The sequence below is a fragment of the Pelobates fuscus genome, chromosome 4 (genome assembly GCF_036172605.1).
Source record: "Pelobates fuscus isolate aPelFus1 chromosome 4, aPelFus1.pri, whole genome shotgun sequence".
Classification (NCBI taxonomy): Eukaryota; Metazoa; Chordata; class Amphibia; order Anura; family Pelobatidae; genus Pelobates; species Pelobates fuscus.
This window is the reverse complement of record NC_086320.1, coordinates 173,310,492-173,336,123: the sequence shown is the minus strand read 5'-3', so window position 1 is coordinate 173,336,123 and position 25,632 is coordinate 173,310,492.

The window sequence follows — 25,632 nt, the reverse complement described above, 5'->3', positions numbered from 1 at the left end:
ATGTTGGGCTAGGGTAACTTCCCCAGGACGTACTTGAAAGCCAGAGTAATCTGAACGTACCTTTCCTGGTTATATACTTTATTATTATTATTATTTATGGGTTTATATTTCAATTTGCATTGTGTGCACTGAAATATATCAGTTACAGGGTTATTCATCAAAGTCACAATTTTTACAAATTACATCTGAAACTTATGAGTAAGTCTAAGTTATATAATTATTTTCCAGATCAGTTATTTTTTTCCTTAGTTTTTCAATTTCTATTTATGTGTATACATGATTTCGGTAGGGAAGGAGTGAAGAAAAAGGTTATGTTAAAATTTCTTTTGTTAGGGGGCGTGGCCGACTGCCGAAGTGGACGGACGCATGGAGTGAGAGCTCCCGGTCTGACACAGCCTAAAGCGTGGTTTAAAAAAGCGATTCTACCCAACGGACAGCGGCACCCGGGTGAGATATCCTGATAGCACCTGGCATGGCCCCTGCAAAGCAGACTAAACTCACAGACCCGATCCGCCAGGCTAAACAAGACCGGCCGCGACCGGCGCAAGATGGCGGAGGTGAGGAGCTGGAAGCAGTGCAGGCCGCAAACACACACACTGAAGGTGAGGAGCTGCATTACACCGACGCTCCGGTCACTGAAAAGAAGTTATATGCCATGTTGCAAGACTTCAGATTGATCCTGCAGTCTGACTTGAAGAAGGCTACAAATGACATTAAGAAGGAGATAGCTGAGCTGGGGGAAAGAACGAACAATCTAGAAGCACGCACTGACGATATATGTGCTGCACAGGATACCATGGCGGACACAGTCCAATCCCTATTAGAAGAACAACAATTTCTTAAAAGCAAAATCGCGGACATGGAAGACCGCTCACGGCGTAACAATATACGCTTTCGCGGCGTACCAGAATCCGTCACGAGGGACCAACTATCCCAATTCCTTCCTTCCCTATGCAAATCATTGGTGCCAAACATGACAGATAATGAATGGCTCATGGACCGAGCACACCGGTTACCGAAACCGCAAAACCTGCGGCAAGACACGCCACGGGACGTGGTAGTACGCTTTCATTACTATAGGACAAAGGACTCTCTACTGCAAGCGGCAAGAAAGCTACCTAAACTACCGGATCCATACACTACTATTCAACTTTTTGCAGACCTGTCGGCCATGACGATGAGCAGGCGCAGAGAATTCATTACGGTCACAAAGACTTTAAGAAACAACGATATACAGTACCGCTGGGGCTACCCAACAAAACTACTCGTATGGAGAAATGCCAAATCACACACCATTAACGATCCGGAAGTGGGGATGCGACTGTTGAAAGAATGGGGACTGTTCCCACTACAAGACCAAGACGCTTCGAGTTCTAAAATCACCGAAAAGACCACATGCAGAATGGCAGATGGCGGGCTCGCCACGCAGGCACGACTGAGACCTGGACCCTGCCCCTACTGTAACAAGCCTGAACTCTGTCACATATGTCAACCAAAAGACACTCTGCCTCTAAAATGCCACCATGCTAAGTACCGTGTAATACAATGGGTTTGTGAGTATGACAAATATGACATGTTAATATTATGTGAAATTTACAGGTTACACCTAGGGTACCCCAGATGAGCAGAGTTCTAGGACGTAGAATCTAACCATACAGGCAGGTATACAGTATGGGGCAAACCACAGGCAACGTGGATGAGAACAATACCATTTAATGACAGGCTGTTACTCACTCGGCCCGCTATATCGGTGCGACCCCAGGATGAGTAGTGTGAGGAGAACCATCTGCCCACTCGCACCTCATCCACGTAGAGCGCTGACGCTCTTAATGGCGCTTTATATGTATTATAGTTACTCACTACCTATACCCTTTTCCTGTATTACTATTTCCCCCCCAATCCCCCTCTGCTCTGGACCGGCCTCACAATGCTCAAAGAGAGGTGCGAATGTTCCCACAAAACCCCAACGCCAGACGGCGTTACAACAGGATTATGGATGACTCCCTTGTAATATTTAATCTAAATGTTAAGGGTCTCAACAGCCCACATAAAAGGAGAATGGCAATGGTAGAGATGGCCAAATCTAAGGCGGCCATTGTTAGCTTACAGGAAACACATTTTTGTGTTAAAAACCCACCCAAATTTTATACCAAGCACTATCCCCAGAGTTACGATGCAATGTCCCCCACTAAGGCCAAAGGTGTCTCTATATATTTCCATAAAGATTGGGTGTTCACTCCATCCAACCAATTCGCAAGTCGAGATGGGAGGATACTGATATTAGTAGGCTCTTTAAATGGCCTGCTGATGACGTCATCTATATATGCGCCAAACGTTAAACAAAAATCCTTCCTCACTAAGGTTTTTCGCAAGATTGACAATGTCAAAGTGGGTCACACAATCATATGTGGGGATTTCAACTGTGCCCCAGATCCTGAGGTTGATATACAAAGGGAAGACAATAAGCCACCCCAACTCCACTCAGTCTCTCTAGGCCAACACCTTAGGAAATTAATGCATGACCACGACTATTATGACACTTGGAGGGGTCTTAACCCGAGAGGCAGAGACTACACGTACTATTCTGCAGTCCACAGGACATACACAAGAATTGACCTCTGCTTACTAGACACTAAAACGCTACCCTTTGCCACCAAGGCATCGATAGGTCCGATCACTTGGTCCGATCACGCCCCACATATAGTGACTATGCGCATACCATACCCGGCTAGAGGTAGGGGCACATGGCGACTGAACGACGGGCTACTAGACGAGCCGGTTCACCTCCAGCGGCTTCAAACCAGAGTAGAGGAATACTTTACGACCCATGCAAACTGCCCAACGTCCACTACCATGCAATGGCTGGCCCATAAGGCGGTCGTGAGGGGTGAACTGATTCAGATAGGAGCTAGGGCCAAGCGTAGTCAAAAAACGTTGCTATATAATACAGAACAGGACCTGGCTAATCTAGAAGCCATCCACAAAGCAAATCCTAATAAATCCACACACAAGAAACTGATGATACTCCATAAACAACTACACAACCTCCACCTAGCCACAACTGAACGTCACTTACGTTTTTTAAAACAATCGCACTACATATTGGGTAACAAGGCGGGTAGAATGCTGGCAAGGAAAGCGAAACAAACGAAACTACAATCCAAAATCCCTTACATAACCTCAGCTACTGGGGATAAACTGTACAACCCCCAAGATATAGTGAACGAGCTAGCAAAATACTATGCCTCTTTATACCAACTAGAGACCGACCCTAACAAACACCAACCCACAGATGACGAGATCTCCAGTTTCCTAGATAAGGCACCTTTAGTCAGACTAACACAGGCGCAATGCACTCAATTAGAGAGTCCCTTCACGCAAGATGAAGTGGAGACTGCGATCCTCTCTTTGCCCAAGCACAAAGCCCCCGGTCCCGATGTACTATCCAACTACTATTATATAAAATTGGCCAAACAACTAAACGGTCCCCTCACAACATTGTTTAATCATATCAAAGAAGTGGGGATTATGCCCAAAGAAATGCTGGAAGCGCACATTGTAACTCTCCCTAAACCCAACAAACCTCCCACACAGTGCGCAAACCTACGCCCGATTTCCCTTTTAAATGCGGATACCAAATTGTACGCCAAGTTGCTAGCCTCCAGATTAAAACAGACACTTCCGGACCTTGTCTCGGAAGAACAAGCTGGCTTCGTACAGGGCCGGCAAGTAGGAGACAACACCAGACACTTCTTAAACCTGGTAGATTGGGCAAATGCATCGCGACAAGCGGGCCTTCTACTCGCGCTCGATGCTGAGAAGGCATTTGACCGTCTACACTGGAAATATATGTTGCTTACACTTGCTAAAATGGGGTTCCCACCGGCTTTTCAATCCAGCATACTGGCACTGTATCAAAGCCCCTCGGCTAAGGTGTTCAGCACTGGTTTCGTATCCAATACATTCGACATTCGTAATGGTACCCGCCAAGGTTGCCCCCTTTCCCCTTTAATTTTCATTCTATGCTTGGAACCATTGGTCTGAATCATTAAACAAGACTCGTCTATACATGGGTTACACACCCCGGGAGGTACCAAAAAACTTGCTCTATTTGGTGACGACATCTTGCTATTCATTACTAAGCCAGAATCTTCCCTGCCCTCTCTTTTGGACCTGTTGAAAGATTATGGTATAGTGTCATATTACAAAAACAATATAGCCAAAACGCAAGCTTTACCAATTAATCTGCCAAAAGCTGTAGCAGACAAGTTAACATTGCATCATTCTTTCGACTGGCGCACTAACTCTATCCAATACTTGGGTGTAAAACTCACCAAATCCCCCCACAAATTAACCAAAGATAATCATTACCCTATGCTTAAACGCATTACAGCTACCCTCGACAAATGGGTGGGAATGGAGGTTTCATGGCTTGGTCGTATCAACCTGATTAAAATGATGATCATGCCACATATCCTATATCTCTTCCGAACCCTACCTATTTCCCTTCCAAATTCACTGCTCAAACAATTCCAAAGCACCATCAATGCGCACGTATGGAAGAGAAAACCCCCAAGAGTAGCCAAGGGATGTATGGGCCTCCCATACAACAAGGGCGGGTTAGGCATACCTGACATAACAGCTTACTACAAAGCATCCTTTCTGGCACAAGGGATAAGACTCATTAGGGAATATAATTCACCCCACGCCCCATTATGGATGTCTTTCGAAAATGCATGCCTGGACACAAAAGACATAGTTCACTACTTATGGACATGCTCGTCGCCTCGGACACCTGCGGGCCCAAATCTACATTGCTCGAACATCATGCTCAGAGCGTGGAAGGTCTGGTGCCCTTTGGTGTTAGACCCGACACAACTTTTCAAAAGGGCTCCGCTATCGACACTGGCAGCCTACTCCCCAGACATACAGGTAGGGAAATGGATGACTAAAGGAGCCAGGGCGGTTGGCGACCTCATGAAGGGGGGCGAAATAAAATCATTCCCAGAACTACAAGCTGACCTAGGACTAGACCCGAGAGACCTATATCTATACTTAAGGATTAAAAACATATTACAAACCCGCAGTAAACAGACAGTAAGTGGACAGATAGCTCCTGCATTCACCCCAGGCCAACTATCATTGTCCAAATTTGCAAAACCCCTTTCCCTATGTTACAATGCGATCATCACCAACAATATCCCTGACAAGCTGCAATACATGACGAAATGGGAGAAGGAGCTGGGATACCAAGTCCCCCAGGAGGGCTGGCAGGTGGCAATGGAAAACACAAAAAAAGCAGCGAGTGGCCTCTCACTGTGGGAAGCCAACTGCAAAGTAAATATGAAGTGGTACTTAGTCCCACAGAGGTTAGCGGGAATGTATAAAGGTGTTACGGACGTGTGTTGGAGATGTGAGGCAAGCACTGGTAACATGCTCCACACCTTCTGGTCATGCCCCTCTTTGCAGGGTTATTGGAAACAGATCCAAACCTTAATCTCTCACAAGACGGGCATCTGCATACCCCTACGTCCAGAAAACTACCTACTCCACACTATACATGATCTAAGCACACACCCCCACAAAAAAGTGGTTCTAAACATACTTACGGTAGCAAAATTAGCACTAGCCGGTAACTGGAAGTGCAAGCAAGCCCCACAATTAGAATTGGTAACAACCAAAATGGACACAATTAGTGCATACGAGAAGATGGCATATAAACTATCAGGGCGTTTGGAGAAATATGAAAAAGAGTGGGCAAGCTGGTTGACCACTTAGGTCACACTTGATGTATTAGGACACGTAGTCCAGATGGACCAAGGGGTAGTAAAGGTCACGCTAATATGTTTCGCACAATAAACTGCTATGTTTTCTACTCTCGAATTATTGTGAAAGAGTCCAGGGCTCCCCCATCCCTTTCCCCCTTCTCTTCTGTACCCTATCCCCCCCCCCCCCAGTTAGTATAAAATTCCTTAAACTACACTAAACTGATGTATGCATCACATCAAGATCTGCATGTTGGTTATCTATAATGTCAAGTGAAGATCGTAAATGTTATGTACGCATAATGTTCCCATCTATGTAATGTAACTTGCATAAAATGATATGTGTTGCAAATATGCACAAATAAAAACGATAAATGAGAAAAAAATTATTTTGTTTCACTTAGTAGTGTAACAATACCTACCCCTCGCCCTTTCCAGCCGGCTCCATTGATCATTATGTTGATCAATTAAAAGGCCTTAATTTTGCCTAAAAAAGGTTTCATGCTTTAAAACAGTTTTGAAAACTCAAGGCTAACATAGTATATGCACAAGAAACACACTTGTTCCCTACACTGACTAATCATATTTACACGTGTACCTCCCCAATAGAAACAAACACAGATTTCTAAAGAATTCCCTCTGTAATTTGTGGAGGGTCGCTTAATCTTGGGAGAGGATTTCGATGTGACCCTTAATCCCATGATTGACACCTCTACAAGTCACCCTTCTACCTCTGGCCATATTACCTGGACAATAAGAAGGTTCTTACACGAATAGAGATAGTAGATTGTTTGGTGGAAGCGGGCAAGCTTACCTCCACCAACACATAACCAACTAAAGGAACCTCTCGCTGAGGAGGAGCTGACAGGAGCTAAGACATTTTAAAAGACACAAAACCAAGGAAGTGTCAGCATTGTGCATATGCAGTTCATATCAGGAGTCAGCTTACAAACTCTTAGCTCATTGGTACAAAACTCCCCAACTCTTGCACGCAATCAATCCCTCACTAGATAGCTCGTGGTGGCATTGCAAAATGGCAGTAAGCGTTATATATTACACATCTGGTGGGAATGCTCTCTGATCAGGTCCCACAGGGAGAATACCTACACATTTATCCACAAATTTTAGATAGCCCTCTATCCTTTAAGCTGGCACCAATTCTACTTCATCACACAACAATATGGTCTTTGATATACAAAAAACTACCTGACTATTTGTATTTAGCCAAGGGGCTCATTCCTATATTTCGGAAACAAAACATATTGAGGAACTATGCAAAACAGAGGAACTTATTTTCTGCTCCTCAGGGCGTAGCCAAATGTATCTAGACATTTGAACACATTGGTGGCACTACTCAATTAGTAATAAAAGGAAACAAGCACGACAGGGAAGGAAAACAACCCTTTTGCTGCTGTATAAGGGGGACACCTGACACGAGTTTATAAAGTGGCTACTCATTGGAGGGAATCTAGGGGAGTTGTGTTTGGGATAGGAACTGTCACTTATATTTGATGATGCACGTTAGCTCATCTCTACTGGTTCTTCCAGTTGACTGCTGTTTTTACTGCACTGTCTGGAAGAACTGATAACTATCTTTGAAGACAACCATGTTATCTACTATGTGCTTCTTGCAATGGTTATTCAATCCATACTTTTCTGATTACAGAGTCTGATATTGTCAATTATTATTATTGAATCAATAAATTGGTGCGCAATATAAATTATATATCATAATCCATATAACAGTTCCAAGTAAAATATATATCATGCAAACAAACATTAAAGAAGAATTAAAGTGTACAAGTTTTAACAACTTATTAAAACTCATAAAAACTGAGTGGCTATAGTACCCCTCCAAACTGAAGGGCTTAGGGAAGATTAGCTTGTGTTCATAGGATCCAATCCTGCTCAGTATACTGATAGCTTCAGTTAGCTCCATGGTCTAAGCCCTGTCTTGCAGGGACAGCTCATTTCCATCAGCTGATCTTCTGGTTCTCATGGAAGAAGTGATTGGTGTCTGGCAAATCTCAGATAAGTTGTCATACCTTTAGCAAACAGTTTGACTACTCACATACGGCTGGGAACAGCAGGGCACTTTTGGCACCACTACATGTAGTGTGGTTATGGTGCGTAGAGTGCTCCTTTGATGCAAAGTAAAAATAATAAATATATAATATAACATGCTATTATGAAGTTGTTTTTTTATGACCCTCTGTCTTGCTTACTTTTGGCCAGGGAGGAATGAGCCTTGCTTATTCCTGAGTCCCTGTGGGTGGAGTCTGTGGTCTGCACCTCCAGTTGATTATGTGGGATTATTTAAAAAACCTTATTGCACTTGTATTCAATTATTGCACTAACTCCATTTTAACTTTATACTGTGACAATCCTCCATTTTGTCCTCCTAACCTGACTTCTTCAATCCTCCATTTTGTCCTCATAACCTAACTTGTTCATTTTAAAACTACCTTACATGACAGAATTTCCCAGCACATCTAATACAATAGAACAAAGACTGTATTTTCTATAAAGACATGATTAACACAGGAATTGCTGACTTTTCCTTAGATTTGCAACATAGTATAGTTTGAAGGCCATGAGAACACAGTAGTAATGAAATGTTCTATTCATAAGAGACCTTGCACCTGGCCACGAGGCCTGAGATCACCGACCGTGTAAAATGACGCTCAAGACCCCTTGTCCCCCACCCGTGTCCAGAACAATCCCACCTCTTGGTGGGTGGACACGGGACTAACCACTTAGTTGTGTGAACCAATTAATAATATTGATAGGAGGACACTAATCCCGACACTTAACAATTAATCCAATTAATGATGTTTATTTGCTGATATTCTAATAATCAATGATGACGTAAAATGTCTCTTAAAAGGACCTGCGCGTCCGCTTTTTAATCACTTGCCAATAAATTTTCTCGAAGTTATTTTAACCTGAACCTTGTGTGTCAGACTTAATTACTTCAGCGTATATACGCAATTTATTTTATTAATTTGGACAGGAACAGATAGACATTTAAACATTTTGGTTTACTGCTAAAAAGTACCATAACAACTTGGCGCCCAACGTGGGGCACCGGGCTATGTCTGGCCGGTGAGCCGTCCTAAGGAAGACGCTGTTGGACGGAGGAATCCAGGGGGAAGGAAAGGAGATTGATCACCTCCAGGTACACGGTAGAGACTTCTGCAGAGCCACCGGTATGTTCCGGCCCCTTTGATTGACCCGTCCACGTGTCTGTGACTGCTTCCCGGGAGGACATCAAAGACAGGTAATATCTTGCCCGGTGTCTCGTTACTCATTTGTTTACCTGCATTTTAGTCTATCTGTTGCCTGGGTGTGTTTGAATTGTGTTTGAATTGTTTGCCTGTTTCCCCATTTTGAGATAAAGGGGGGGTGGACCTGCAGGGGATTTGCCTGGGGTTCTGTCTTGCTTGTTTTCCCCTTTTTGGGATAAAGGGGGGTGGACCTAAGGGGACTTGCCTGGGTCTTCAGTATATCTGTCTATCTGTTTGTATTTTGCCCCTTTTGGGATAAAGGGGGGTGGACCTGAGGGGACTTGCCTGGGTCTTCTGTTGCCTGTTTTACTCCTTTTAGGAACCACGGTGCTGTGGTTGTAGGGAAAAAGGGGGGGTTGGCCTGTGGATGTGTTCCTGGGGGTCATCTTTGCCTGTTTACCTCTTTTAGGAGCCTCGTGGCTGTGGCTGTAAGGAAAAAGGGGATTGTTGGAACTGTGGATTTTGTGTAGACTCATAATTTCCTGTGATCCTTCTCGTGACACTCTGAGAGCTCAGCTAGCCTCATTGTGCACGTGGTAACCCACAGTTTCGAGTACTGGGGCTGGTGGAATTCCAGTTTTGGTAACCACTGTCCCGAGTACCGAGGCTGGGGGGATTCCAGTTTTGGTAAACCTCAGCTTCGGCTGGGGGGATTCCAGTTTTCTTTTGGTAACCACAGCCCAGAGCGCTGGGGCTGGTGGAATTCCAGTTTTCTGTTTATTTGTGGTAGGGGACTTAGTCTTGTGGTAGGGGACTCTGTTTCCTGGGGGGGGATTCAAGTAGGTATTGCTTGTTCTCCGCATCACGTGGTAGTGAGACTTATAAGTGGGTTTTATAGGGGCACTACGGGGTTGAGGGAGGTGACTTTGGAGTAAGCACACGAGTAAAGGAAAGGAATTACTGTTGATTTCATTTGAACTGTGATGCATGCACTGTATTTCAACTGTATTGTTGTCTTGTTTGCTTAATGAGGAGTCTCATGTACTCCTGTGTCTGTCTCTAAGGATCTTTCCTTGCCTTTCATCTTTTCTACACTTTCTATATTATTATACTATCCACTCCCATTCCTCTTAAAAGAGAAGTGATTGGTCACACACTTCTCACCTCGCTCCAATCCGTGTCTACCACCCCGGGTAGGCGGATTCAGTGACTAGTCTACGTTTTGGGAAGACGCACCTGAGAAAGTCCCACGATTCTCGGGTGGCAGTCGAGCATTGTAGACGTTCCTGTTCAATTTTCCTTCTCTCTCTCTATATCTAGGACGCTGGTATAGGGGTAAAGGGACTATGGGACAGGATTTAGATAAGCCCAGCAAGGGCTGGTTAGCATGTGATTTGGTAGAGAACAGAGAGGGTGAAGAGATGGTTAAAGGTGTTGAAAAGATTGCAAAAGTATGTAAAATTGCTGTACCGACATGTGGGAGATTGCAACCAGAAAGTTGGCGCAAGTTACTAGCAGAAATGAAAGGCAAGCTTACAGATAATGGTTTATTAAAGACTGCTGAAGCATGGTACAGAGTAGCGAAGGCTATTCAGTTAGAAGGTTGGGTTGAGGAAGAAGTAAATCACAAAGGTGTGAAATTGTTTGTGTATCATAAAAATTGTGTTGCTGGGGTTTTCCCTCAGCCAGCGCCCCAAAATGGCGCCCAGGGGATGTCCGTCCCCAAGGTTCAGTCAGCCATAGGTGATAGCCAGCTGACTATGTTCCCCACTCCCGATCCTCCCGAATCCCATCCCATCACCTCCCCTGTCTGCCCGGTCCTGAATTCTGATGGATCTTTCTTTACCCCTTCCCTTTCTCTAACGGTCCCATCATCCTCAGCCATCCCCACGCTCCCTTCCATGCCTAATCCTAACATCTCTTCTGCCGCCTCCTCCCTGCAATCCCTCTCTATGGTTAATTCCCTTCCATCAGCACCCGCCCAGCTAACTACCCCTCCCTCCCATGCTACGACTCCTCTTTCTGCATCCATCCCTACTAATCCCGTCCTGTCTCCTCCGATAACCAGCTCCGCCCCAGTCCAATATCCTACCTCCTTAACCGTACCTGCACACCCTACTCTTTTGCCCTCCCCTGCCTGGCCCTACCCCTTCCCATATCCCATGGCCCTGCCCTACCCCGGTTACCCTCCCTTTCCCCAAGCCACTCCCCAAGTTCCGGTCATGCCCAGTCCGGCCCAGTCTGCCCCGGAAGTGCCCATATCAAATATGGCCGCCGCTTCTTCCCTTAATCCTGAAGCAACTCCTTTCCCCGCCTCCAATATGGCGGCCCCCAGTTCAGCCCTGATGCCAGTAATCCCCGGTGACTACCTGTCCCCAGGTTACGACTCGCTAGCCACCCCTGCATCTGGGGCTCATTCCCAACCACCGATCCTTTCACCTCACGCGGGACCTGCACCGCGTAGAAGAGTCAATATCATAGAATTCGATGATGACGAGGTGGACAGGGTGTCCCATGTCTCATCGGAACTTGCTGCGGGAGCCCCAACTCATCGTTCTATCGATGATCCCTTCGGCCACAAGGGTCGGGGAGAACAGGCCCCTCCTAAGTATGTTGCTTTTAACCCCACTCAAGCTAGCGCTCTAATGAAATCACTCCCTGACCCAGAAAAGCAGCCTATGCCCTTCTACCGAGGGATAGTTCAAATTCAAAAGACTTATTCAGCCGCATGGCGTGATCTATTGAGCATTTGTGCTATTAAAGCAGGGGATGCATATTGGCCAAGTATGGCCCGACACCTCAGTACAGATCAACTCAACAGTGATGTTGATTACCCCTCTGGAGTAACTTTTTGCACCCAATTAAGAGAATGGGCTAAGGACAAACTTGCAGATCAGGCTGCTGGCCTTACTGATGTTATTCAAGATAAAGGAGAATCAGTGGAAAGGTTTCATGCAAGACTGTATCAAATGTTTACAGATTTGGGGTTTGATCTCACTGACAAAATTCATTCACAAATGCTGTCAGGTGCGTTTGTCCAAGGTGTTAAAGACTCTATACGCAAGGGAATCATTGCTGCACGCCCTGAATATAAGGTTGTTCCCCTGGACACCCTACTTCTAGTTGCTAGAGGTTTGGAATCCGCTCAGACCCCAAGAAGATCCACTTCAGCTCCTCTCATGGTATCCCGCTCCACCCCAGTCCCAAAAGGTACTAGACCGGAGGAGGGGGGACATTGTTTTAATTGTGGAGCCAAGGGGCACTTTAGAAGTGACTGTCCAGAACCTAAAAAGGAGCCAAGGGAGCCCAGAAAGCCCTCCAAACCTGCCCCGGCTCCCAAAGCCACCAAACAGGTTCCGATAATTGAGGAACCAGATGATTAGGAAATTGGCAAGCCTGTGTCTGTAACCCCTGTCATGGCAGTGTCTACAGGGGATAAGGGGGGGCCACTTGCCACAGTGACTTTGCCCATTGAAGGCCACCCTACCACATTTCTAGTTGACACAGGTGCAGCCCGTAGTGTTCTACGAGAACAAGACCTGCCAGACCCATCCTTTCTGTCAAATATTGACGTCTCTTGTGTTGGAGTGGATGGCCAGCCAAGACATAGCCCTTTAACAACTCCATTACGAGTTGGCTCTAGCCTGCTTGCTCGCTTTGTGGTATCCTCCACATGCCCAATTAACCTATTAGGTGCTGATGTTCTCTCACGCCTGCAAGCATCCATCACCTTCACCCCGGATGGGCAGGTAGAGATGTCCACACCTCTATCTGAATCAGACACCTCAGCCTTGTGCTCCTTGCCTCTAATGCTGCATTTAGAAAAGCCCCGTGAGAAAGCAGCAGAATTAAGGTCCAATTTCCCAGAGGCATTAAAAATACAGGTGCCCGCCAAGTTATGGTCCTCAGGCCCAGAGGACATAGGTCACCTAAATGTTCCCCCTGTGGTGGTAAAGCTCATTCCAGGAGCTAAATTACCAAGAAAACCACAATATCCATTAAAACCAGCACAGGCCGCTGCCATTTCTACCCACATCAAGGCACTCTTGGAGAAGGGTGCCCTGGTGACATGTAAATCTGAATGCAACACCCCATTATTCCCTGTGAAAAAGAAAACTCCAAAAGGTGAGCCAGAGAAGTACAGGATGGTTCAGGATCTCCGTGCTGTCAATGAAGCTACCGTCCTGGACACCCCTCTTGTACCAAATCCCCATACTCTGCTCTCTGGAGTCCCACCATCTGCAACATTTTTCACAGTCATTGATCTAGCAAATGCGTTTTTCAGTGTCCCACTGGACCCATCCTGCCAATACCTGTTTGCTTTCACCCATGAGATGCAACAGTATACCTGGACTGTCATGCCCCAAGGGGCACAAAATTCACCAAGTCAATTTGCCAAGGCCATGGCCACTATCCTTGACCCATGGCAAGCTGAGCACCCAGAAGTTGTTCTACTCCAGTATGTGGATGATTTGCTGCTCTGTGGAGATGATATACCCACTACTGAAAAGTGCTCAATTAGTCTGCTTTGTTATTTGGCAGAACAAGGATGCAAAGCTTCACTCATCAAGCTACAGTTCTGCCAACCTTCAGTAATTTTCCTTGGACATTGCCTGTCTCAAGGTACCAGACATCTTACTCGGGACCGGGTAAGAGCTGTACTGGATATTCCAACTCCAAGGACTTCAAAATCCCTCCATGCCTTCCTAGGCCTCATTTCCTACTGCAGAGCATGGATCCCAGAAGCCTCCCTGCTCATGCAGCCTCTCTATGACGCACTTAAGTCTGACCCTTTCTGTTTGCCTAATGAAGCTCTGGACAATTTCAATGCTCTCAAACGTGCCATTGCTTCTGCTCCTGCCTTGGGCCTACCTGACTACTCAAAACCTTTCAAATTATTTGTCTCTGAAAGACAAGGCCACGCAACAGGAGTTCTCACCCAAACTAATGACTTAAGAGGCCGCCAGAGGCCTATTGGATATTTCTCATGTCAACTGGACATTGTGGCCAGAGGGACTCCTTCCTGTCTCAGGGCTGTCTTTGCTGCAAGAGAGCTCATAGAAAGAACCTCAGACCTGGTCCTTGGCCACCCTCTGGTTGTTTTGGCCCCTCATGACATTTCTGCCATCATCAACCAAGTCCAGCTCAAGCACGTGTCTCCAGCCAGACACCTACGCCTCCAGTGCCATCTTCTTCTACCTGACAATATTTCCATCCAAAGATGTCAAGTTCTTAACCCATCCACTCTTCTTCCACTCCCTGAGGGGGGTACCTATTATGGATTTATCACAGATGAAACCTACATTTACCTGCTTTGTGGATGTATCAAGAAAGTCATGCATCCACATTTGACATTTTATGAAGATGAGAAGCCTCTCTGTGAAGGCCCAGATTACGCCTTCTGTACCATGTGGTACAAACCAGACATTACTCCCGAACCTTGCTATGAAGATGAGCTTTACCACTGGACTGATGTGAAGCTCACTGCTCAAGATTTCTATTGTGACTCTGAAGGCAATAGCATGGTCTTGATCCAACTACCTCAACAACTTAACTACCTCTACCGCCATTGGGATACTGCTATCCCACATATTCCTGTTACCAAATTGAAGAAGAGGTCATGGAATGATCTTGGGCCCATGGCAAAGCTATGGGCCACCATGGATGAAGAACAGCTACAGGAAAATGGTATTGTCAAATACCCAACAACTGACCTTCTGGAAGCATGGCCACGCCACTTCCTAGAAAAGGAATTCCAAGATCTGGTCGTAGTGAATGATTATGACCCCGAAACACCTCATAACTGTTTTGAACAGATGAAAATGGAAACAGTACACCTACCAACTGTGCATGAGAATCCATTACAAGATCCAGATTTTACCCTGTTTGTGGACGGCTCAAGATATGCTGATGAAGAAGGAAGATATCATACAGGATATGCCGTAACCACAACAGACGAAGTTATCAAATCATCATCCTTACCGCCAGCAATGTCTGCGCAAGAAGCTGAATTACAGGCTCTGACTTCAGCATGCAAAATTTCCGAAGGAAAACGTGCCAACATCTATACAGATTCAAGATATGCTCTGGGTGTGGCACATGACTTCGGCCTCATTTGGAAGACAAGAGGATTTCTTACCACCGCCGGTACACCAGTCAAACATAGTACTGCAATCAAGGAGCTAATGGATTCCCTCCTACTCCCTGAAGAAGTGGCCGTTTTGAAGGTAAAGGCCCATGGGAAATTGGATACAGATGAAGCAAAGGGCAACCATTTGGCCGATCAGGCTGCTAAGCTAGCAGCCAGGGATCTGCAGGAAGTGGATGAAGAAGTGTCCGGACAAGAAGAAGAAGTCCCTATTTTTGCTCTGCAAACTCTTCCTACTGATTTGCGAATTTTGCGAGAACAGCAAGCTGCAGTCACTCCTGAAGAAATCCAAAAATGGAAAAATAAAGGAGCTGTCCAAAAGGACGGAGTATATTACAACAACTTCAAATTTTGTCTTCCAAAAAATTTATATCCAGCAGTTGTCCAATGGGCACATGGGCCTGCACACCTGTCAAAGGAATTGATGGCCGCCCTCATACAGAAGTATTATGAAGCACCCGGAATCACAACATTGATCAGCAGCTTCTGTAAGGCCTGCGTTATTTGTGCAAAATGCAATCCAGGAAGACCAATCAAGGTGCCTGCAAAACACCTGGCAAAGCCCATGTACCCCTTCCAGCGAATTCAAATTGACCACATCCAAATGCCCAAGAGTGGGCCCCATGAATATGCACTAGTCATAGTGGACATGTTCTCAGGATGGCCAGAGGCCTACCCAGTGGCCAATATCACTGCAAAAACAACCGCAAGACGCCTACTTACAGAGATAGTATGTAGGTTTGGACTCCCAGAAGTCATTGAAAGTGATCAAGGCCCAGCCTTCACAGCAACAGTGACCAAAGAAATTTGGACTGCTCTAGGGGTGACCCTAGCCTTCCACACCCCTTACCACCCACAAAGTAGTGGTAAAGTAGAGCGCATGAATGGCACTCTAAAAGCCAGAATGTTAAAAATGTCACAAGAAACAAAGATGCCCTGGCCAGAAAGCCTGTCAATAGCTTTATTTAGTGTTAGGCACACACCTAGAGGGAAGCATTCACTGTCCCCATATGAAATTCTATTTGGGAAAGCACCCAGACTAGGTTGTTATTATCCGCAGCAGTTACAGCTCCAATCAGATGTTTTAGTAGATTATGTAACTGAACTTGCAAGTGCCTTGAACAAAATACATGCCCAAGTTTTCTCTTCAATTCCAGATCCCGATTTGGATACAGGTACCCATAACCTGCTTCCCGGAGATTGGGTTCTGGTCAAGAAGTTTGTGCGGAAAAATACCCTGGAACCAAGATTTGACGGTCCATTCCAAGTTCTCCTGATTACCGCAACCTCCGTCAAACTGGCCGGTAGGCCAAATTGGATCCACGCTTCCCACTGCAAGAAATCTCCAGCCCCTGAGGAAGCAGATACCGCACAAGCATGTACCTCTGGTACACCTTCTCCTTAATCAGCCTTATAAAGGCCCAACAAGTAGCCATCACCAAAGATATTAGTGGGTATACCTTCTGGTACAATTCATCATGCACCCATGTGGCTACTTACACCTTTGACTATTGTGACATTGTAGAATGCCCGTTCCCCACATCACAAATCCAGAGTATTTACAGAGATATCCCTCATTCAAAAGACCCATATGTTTGTGTAGTTGACAAACAATGGGGGCACAATTGTAATCATTGGGGGGCGGCGGGATGGAATGCCGGGCCTGCCTGGGGTTACAAACCAAAAAGTGCCTTATCTAAAGTAGATGAACAAGGTAGATCCCTTCTCCAGAGAATGACTTTGAGAAAGCCTGGGGGAGGTACACCAATGAAATTAATCCTTAACATTGAGCATCCAAGCCCAACGGATGCAGACCAGTATGTGATGGGAATGTATTGGAAAAAGGGTTCCTACCGTAAATTAGGGCATTTCTTCCTAAAAGATATGTGCAACTCTTCCGAGTGGCAAGGGGCCACCCATATGGTCCCTAACCCATTAAAACCTCATATCCAGACCTTTCAAGACATGATGGCCATTGCTAACCCCACCTTTGAAGATACCATGGCCGCTGAAACAGGTTTTAATGATGTAAATTTATGGTTAGAATGGATGAAATATAATGCTAATAAGCATAATAAGACTGCATGCTATGTGTGTGGTGGTGCCCGGCCTCACCTGGGTACTGTACCTCTAATCCTGCCAGTAGATATAGAGGAATGTGTTTTAAGCCTTTTTGCCTATCACTATGATTTTAACAGGTCCATATGTAGTGCATGGACAAAGGAGTATCCTCTCCTAACCAAGGATGTCAAACCCCCAGACGGTATTACCGTGTATAAAGGTAATTACACTTGTTATGCTAATTATGATGGAATTGGTAGATTCTTGGGTAACTTCTCTAAGGGGTATTGTGCTACCTACAGGAGTGTCTCTATGGACTTGTTGCAGTTTCACACCAGGTCATTAGGGGATATCTACTGGTTGTGTGGGGATTTACAGCTGAGATCCAGAATGGACAAGGAGTGGTGGGGGGAGTGTACTTTGGCTAAAGCTATTATGCCTATACATATCATCTCTGACACACACCTCGTCACCCATGAGTCCAGGCACACTAAGGTTAAGCGTGACGCCCCAGTGAAAGGAAGTTTTGATCCTCATGTTTATATTGATGCTATTGGGGTGCCTAGGGGGGTGCCCAATGAATTTAAAGCAAGAGATGAAGTTGCTGCAGGATTTGAATCACTTTTTGCCATAGTTACCACAAACAAGAATTTAAATTGGATCAATTACATTTATTATAATCAACAGCGTTTTGTTAATTATACCAGAGACGCCCTCCAGGGGTTGGCCGAACAGTTGCAGGCCACATCCCAAATGGCTTTCCAGAATAGAATGGCCCTAGATATGATCTTAGCCGAAAAAGGAGGGGTTTGTAAAATTTTACCTGACACCTTGACCTGTTGTACCTACATCCCAGAAAACACAGGCCCTAATGGTAAAGTTACATTAGCCATAGAAAAATTAAATGACCTGTCTATAGAGTTAAAAAGGAATTCTGGGATACAAGATCCCTGGGAAAGATGGTTTGGTTGGATGACAGGATGGCAAAAGGCTTTAATGCATATTGGTATGGCTATACTAATTTTTCTTTTTATCTTTGCTCTTCTCTTTTGTTGTATCCTCCCATGTCTGAGAAAATCCCTCCTGAAGACTGTTGACCAAGCGGCACCCACTTTCACCCATCTCGAAGTTGATGACCAAGAGCTCCAAGACATCAACTCACCCTGTCTGCCGCTGCAAACAATCCCTTTTGTTGATAAAGTGCAGGAATTCTAGGAAGGGACTAACTTAGGGACAGCATCTGTCAGTGAATGGTAAAGGCCCCGTGTTGGAGAAGTGGTGGGTTAGCTGCCATGGGATACCCATGGGTGTGAAGTGTTCGAGAGCCATACTGACGGATGAGTTAGCCTATCAGGGTCAGAACTAGGGACAGCCTTGCACTTTGCATTAACACCTAGCTAGCGGCCACGGGGTTTCTGTGCCTTTGGGTTAACACGTCTTCCTGGTACTAACTTAATAAAGTTTTATCTCTTAGAATCTAACATTTCATAGGGGGGACTGATGTGGGATTATTTAAAAAACCTTATTGCACTTGTATTCAATTATTGCACTAACTCCATTTTAACTTTATACTGTGACAATCCTCCATTTTGTCCTCCTAACCTGACTTCTTCAATCCTCCATTTTGTCCTCATAACCTAACTTGTTCATTTTAAAACTACCTTACATGACAGAATTTCCCAGCACATCTAATACAATAGAACAAAGACTGTATTTTCTATAAAGACATGATTAACACAGGAATTGCTGACTTTTCCTTAGATTTGCAACATAGTATAGTTTGAAGGCCATGAGAACACAGTAGTAATGAAATGTTCTATTCATAAGAGACCTTGCACCTGGCCACGAGGCCTGAGATCACCGACCGTGTAAAATGACGCTCAAGACCCCTTGTCCCCCACCCGTGTCCAGAACAATCCCACCTCTTGGTGGGTGGACACGGGACTAACCACTTAGTTGTGTGAACCAATTAATAATATTGATAGGAGGACACTAATCCCGACACTTAACAATTAATCCAATTAATGATGTTTATTTGCTGATATTCTAATAATCAATGATGACGTAAAATGTCTCTTAAAAGGACCTGCGCGTCCGCTTTTTAATCACTTGCCAATAAATTTTCTCGAAGTTATTTTAACCTGAACCTTGTGTGTCAGACTTAATTACTTCAGCGTATATACGCAATTTATTTTATTAATTTGGACAGGAACAGATAGACATTTAAACATTTTGGTTTACTGCTAAAAAGTACCATAACACAGTCAGCACTGACTAGTTATATCTTTCCCTCCAGCATGAGGCTACTCAGGGAGTCATAGCATTACCATGGCTACCAATGGTAGCAATCTGAATAACTTGAAAGTGCCAGGTCAAGAAGGATAGATACAATGGTCTGCAGCTAGTAGAAGTGCAGATCTCAAACTCTCTGGTAGGCTGGGTTGGTTGGGTCTGATGACACCCCACCATGGTACCCTGTATGCCTACATCTGGTCTAGTGGAGAAGGTAAGGCAAATACATTAATTAATAAATTAATTAATTAATATATATTCTAATAGCAAAACCCAACATATATTTTCTGGGGGGAAAAGAAAACAACACCATGTTTTACTCTCAATGTCAAGTATATCCACTCTGAAATACTGCTCTATGGGGTAATCTGTTTAGAACTGTTCTATCAGTTTGTCGACTTCTTTGTCAGAAAAATAGAATGTTAAACAGATGTGTATGGCCTTGAGCCTTTTACACTTTCTTAATGAGGTGCTCCTCACCCGTGCCTGTAATGTAAGAGGATGTGCTTTCTTTATGTGGCAGTGTTAAATTATATTGGAGCTAATGAAGTACAGTGCTACAATTTAACACGCTATTAAACACATTTTAAAACATATCTTCTGGCAGAGTTCACACCAGTCATTTTTGAAGTGTCAATACATTGATAAATATCACTTTGGGTAAATTAGACCCCTAGGGTACATTTGTCTGTCTTTCCTTCCGTGACCTCCAGGTCATATTTCCTTAGTTTGCTAGTTAAAAAAAAATAAATCACCTTTTTAACACTGTCTCTGCTTGTAGGTTAAAAAAAAGAGCTTGGGGGCAGGGGTAAACCTTGCAGAGTGAAAGAGGAGCCAGTTTTGTCACTGTAATGCCAATCCGTTATTAGTCCTTTATTTAAAGTGGTTTTATTTTTCTTTGCCTGTAATTCGTAATCCCTATTTATATCTACAAAATGTAGATATAAATAGGACTGCAACAATATAATAATTAAAAAGTACCACCACTCTCTACTCTGTAGTTACCTAGACTATTTCATCTCAATGAAGTGGTCTTGGTGCAGTGTCCCTGTCGTCTTAACCCTGCACTGTAAAGCACTGCAGTGCACTGCACTGTTTTTTTGTTTTTTTTTTAGAAACTGCAATGTTTACATTGCAGAGTTCAGTCCAGAGTTCATGTCATCCTGACATGCACTAAAGGCGCTTCCACTGCACTGACTGAGTAAAACGTATTCATGTGATGTTCGACTTCATAGCAGATGGGCCATGCTGCCAGCTTATTTTGGCCCACAGGCCCCAGGATGCACCAACCACCTGCCTTTTTTCCAGAGTCTAACAGATGCTCATATTTTTAATTTTGAGGTTCGGACAGAGGACGTTGATCCCACAATATCATATACTTTTTTTCCCCTTGTCAGACTGCAGGTCAATTGTGTATGTTTTTTTTTTTTTTACAGTCCTGGTACAGAATTATTTTGGACACCTAGATTCTTCAGACAATGTGAGGGTTTGTCAATGAATTATATTCTTCCCCAGTACAGGTAATTCTTCCCCAATCCGGATGGCCTAACATCTGCACCACCAGATGGATGATGAGATCGCAAAATTGGCTTCACAATTGACCATTCAACCAGTGACAACAGCTTCTACAGCAACATATTTCTTGTCCAGAAGAAGACTGGAGACATTCATCTGTTTATCAACTTGAGAAACCTCAATGCCTAAAGTCGATACTGCCATATCAAGTTAGAAGGTATGTTTGAGAGGTCTTCTTCAGGAAAGAGACTGGTTCACTGGTTTGGAACTTAAACACGCTTACCAGTCTGTCAGTTGCATCCTCAGAGTTGCCTATTTCTGTGTTTCTTGTGTAAAGGCCACTTGTGGCAATTCCCATGCCTGCCTTCTGTCCTGAGCTTTGCCCCATGGAGTTTATATAAGATGCTTAAACCAGTGATGGCCCATCACAGGCCCAGGGCATGAGATGCATAATATGTGTACGACAATCTCCTCTTCTCTGCGATGGCTGAGACCTTGTGGACCCAGACCTCTCTTGCATAGTAGGACTACTGTTCTCATCCATCGAGGCAATATTTCAGGGCCCACTACATTACAGATCCATGCTTGAAGACTTGTTGCCTTCAGATGTCCCAGATGTCCATCTCCTACGATCAAGTGATCCTTCTGACAGATGAGGTACACACGGAACTACAATTGTGGTTAATGCATATGTACGCTTGTAATGGTCAGTGATCTTCGGCCCAGCTCCAGATTTTGTACTGACATCAAATGCAAGACTCTTGGGCTGAGCTAGAGAGGATCTACTGGAGGTGTCTGGTCGAGGGAAGAATCCTTACTTCACATCAATTGTTGCCAAAAACTTGTCAGACTGCTTCATCCTCTTACAGATGGACAATGTTTCCGCAGTCCATTACATCAACAAAGATGCTGCACTGTCCCATATGTTGGCCAAGCTTTTAAAAGGATATCTATTGTTTTTGAATGGACAGGAATATTATACTTCAAACAGACTCCCTCCCTGGAGTTTCCAACTTGACGGCAGACTGGATCTGAATGCCTCGCAGTGGACACCTTCCAGCAGGTATGGTACACTCGGGGGAATTATTCCTTTCCCCATTTGTTATGATTGTTTGAGTGATTCATCACCTTCTGTTACATTTGGTTGCCATTACGATGATTACCCCATTCTTGCAGAGTCAAGTGTGGTTCCCGGAACTTCTGGGGTTGCCCTGCAATGACCCCTACTCCTGCCAACATCTCCATGGATATTAACAGATCCACAAGGGAATCAACATCCACTGGTTACACAGGACACATCTCCCATTGGTGGTATTGATGCTTTAATGAGTTCCTGGATTGTCAGTGGATGATCACATATGGCTAAAAAGTTACTCTGGGACTCCTGGGTTCCTGGCACTCGTGTATGCTACCTCTTCTTCATGGGGCTCCTGGTGTGGCTCCTGGTGGGAAAAGGTGTCAGTCCCTTTATGACATGTCCCTATGGTAACTAATTTTCTGTCAGGACTTTTTTCAGACAGTAAGTTTCATTGCTCAATTAATGTAGTTCCCTTGGCTGTTTCTGCAGGACACTTCCCAGTACCTGTTTTTTATACACGTGTTTCTCTCCTTATGGGCAGTATGCATCTTTCTAGGTCCTAAGTATTCATACCTTTGGGACATTTCAATAGTGCTGCTTCTTTTACAAGAATGGCCAACAAATGAATCTTTCATTGTAGCAAAACTTACTTTTTCTGTGTTTGCTTTCATTTCGACAGGTATAAGATGTCCATGCTTTTGACATTAACGCTCTTTCTTTTTCCCGGATGGAGTCACATTTTTGGTCTCCAGACATACTAAGCCTAACTAGTCATCATTTAAAAAAAAAAAAAAAAAAAAATATGCCTTCTTTTGGGATCCTTCTAACCTTTGTGTGGTCTCTACTTTTCAGCATTATATCAGTTACAGCGTCTCTCCACCTGTCCCAGTCAGGTCAACTTCTTGTCTTGTATGTACGACTGCATAGGCCAGTCTCGGTCACTACTTCAGCTTGCTGGGTTCACTGGATCCTTTTGCTAGCAGGTATCTATCTTGCTTTCGGAGCACACTCCCTTTAAGGCACATCTTCATCTCATGCTTTGATTGGTTGCTGGTTGCTAATTTCCGTACTTTTTATTTCTGCCTGTCTTGTAATACTTCCTTTGTTCTTTTTTTGTGAGAGTTAAAACAGCAAAATTTGAAGCCTCCTGCCGTGTGGTAAAATTGCAGATAATCTTAGCCTGTAGAGGTAATCCTAATTTCAGTAATTACATTAATTAATATTTTCCCTCCCTTATCCTTATACCCTCCGACATCATTTATTGTGGCTACTATGTCTATTTTACTGCCTCTGGAGTTCTACTTTTTCCTGTTTGGCATATGTGGTGTTTAACTATTTATGGGTTTAAATTTACATGTTTATTTTTATGATTGCCATAACTGTATTTATGTTTTTGCATTACATTTTAGTAATATATCCCTATAGTGTGCAGATTTCTATATATTTTATTGTATATCACAATGTTTAGCATAATGGAAAGTAATTTCCTCCACTTTCACGTATTTTCTTTTGTCTTTAAGCGTTTAATGCTCTGGTTGGTCTTGTTTTGAATTGTTTTACTTGTGAAGACTTCTGTTATTCCTGAGACACTTGTCACTTTTGTTGTTTACTTTAAAAGTTAGGATTGCAGTTCATAAGAAAGCATTGAGTTCAATGCATTGTCATGGGAAAGCTTGAATGCACACACACACATGCATGCTGCACATGCGCATTAGGTCGCCAATGCTCTTTTATGAGGAGTATGGATTGGACCATTGCAGATGAGGCCATGCCTCTTCCAAGATATCATGGGAGTAGGATAGATAAGCAGCTCTGAGGGAGCCTCAGGGGTGGAAAAAGGTAAGTAAACCTTTCAGTTGTTACATTTTTTTTTTTGCAAACTCCATTCCTTCCCAGGCCTTTAGAAACAAAATCCCCTTCAGCCTACTTCAATAAAAAGCAAGTTAACTAAGTATTGCTTAACAGTACAGTTATATTCCTTTGCTTTATCTCAAACAATGTGCCACAGTTCTCAATAATCCGTTAGTGGACACATTCGTACACTATGGTAACTTTAAAGTCTTGTAATATCTAACAGTAATGTATGAAGTTAAAGGATCACCATAGGGTCAGGAACACAAACATGTATTCCTGACACTATAGTGTTAAAACCACCATCTAGCCCCCCTCAATCCCTCATGCCTCCATAAATATAGCAAAATCTTACTGTATTCAAGCCTGAAGCTGTAACTCTGCATGCTGTGTGCCTCAGAAAAACAAACAGTCTGCTGAAATCATCAGAAGTGGTAGCCTGATCCAATCACAGTGCTTCCCCATAGCATTGGCTGAGACGGACAAAGAGGCAGATCAGGGGCAGATCATTGATTCAAACACAGCCCTGGCCAATCAGCATCTCCTCATATAGATTAATTGAATCAATGAATCTCTATGAGGAAAGTTCAGTGTCTGCATGCAGAGGGAGGAGACACTGAATGTTTGGATGAATTTTAGGCAGCCATGACCCAGGAAGGATCTCTAACAGCCATCTGAGGAATGGCCAGTGAAGTTATCACTAGGCTGTAATGTAAACACTGCATTTTCTCTGAAAAGACAGTGTTTACAGCAAAAAGCCTGAAGGTAATGATTCTACTCACCAGAACAAATTCAATAAGCTGTAGTTGTTCTGGTGACTATAGTGTCCCTTTAAGCCACAATTTGTGTATTATGGAAACCTAGACTGACTGACTGTCTGTATGTCTGTCTGTCTATCAACTAAAAACAACAACAAAAAATGATATATATCATATATTATCTATCTAGACTGTCTGTCTATCTATCTATCTATCTATATGTCTATCTATCTATCTATATGTCTATCAATATGTCATGTCATTGCATCCAACATTCTTTCTTCATTAATACATACATTTTTCTATCTCTTTGATGATACTTCAAAGTGCTTATACACCTAAATAGCTTATGTTGGCGTAAATAATAGCTAAGCTATTTTTGAAAGACATTTTTAACATTGTGTATCATGTCATTTTCTTGTATAACTGCCTAGAGGCATTAATCACATACACTTCTAAACATTTAATACCATTAGAGAATTCACTGTCTGTTTCTATCTGAATTTGTCTTGCTCTTAACTCAATCTACAGCAGCAAGGGCAATAGACATGTTTAGATTGATTGTAGTGTTGTCTTAGCTGTGAGGGATAAATACATTGTATATACAATCCCTACTTGCAATTACATAACTACCAAGTTATCAAGTTCAGACCTACTGAGTTTCTCTGTTTGTTGGTCCAGACAGAAGCAACCAATACAATCTGTTATCTGGTTCTGCAACACAAATATATAGTGATGTCCCGAACGGTTCGCTGGTGAATAGTTCCTGGCGAACATAGCGTGTTCGCGTTCGCCACGAACAGCGAACATATGCGATGTTCGGTCCGCCCCCTATTCGTCATCATTGAGTAAACTTTGACCCTGTACCTCACAGTCAGCAGACACATTGCAGCCAATCAGCAGCAGACCCTCCCACCTCCTAGACAGCATACAATTT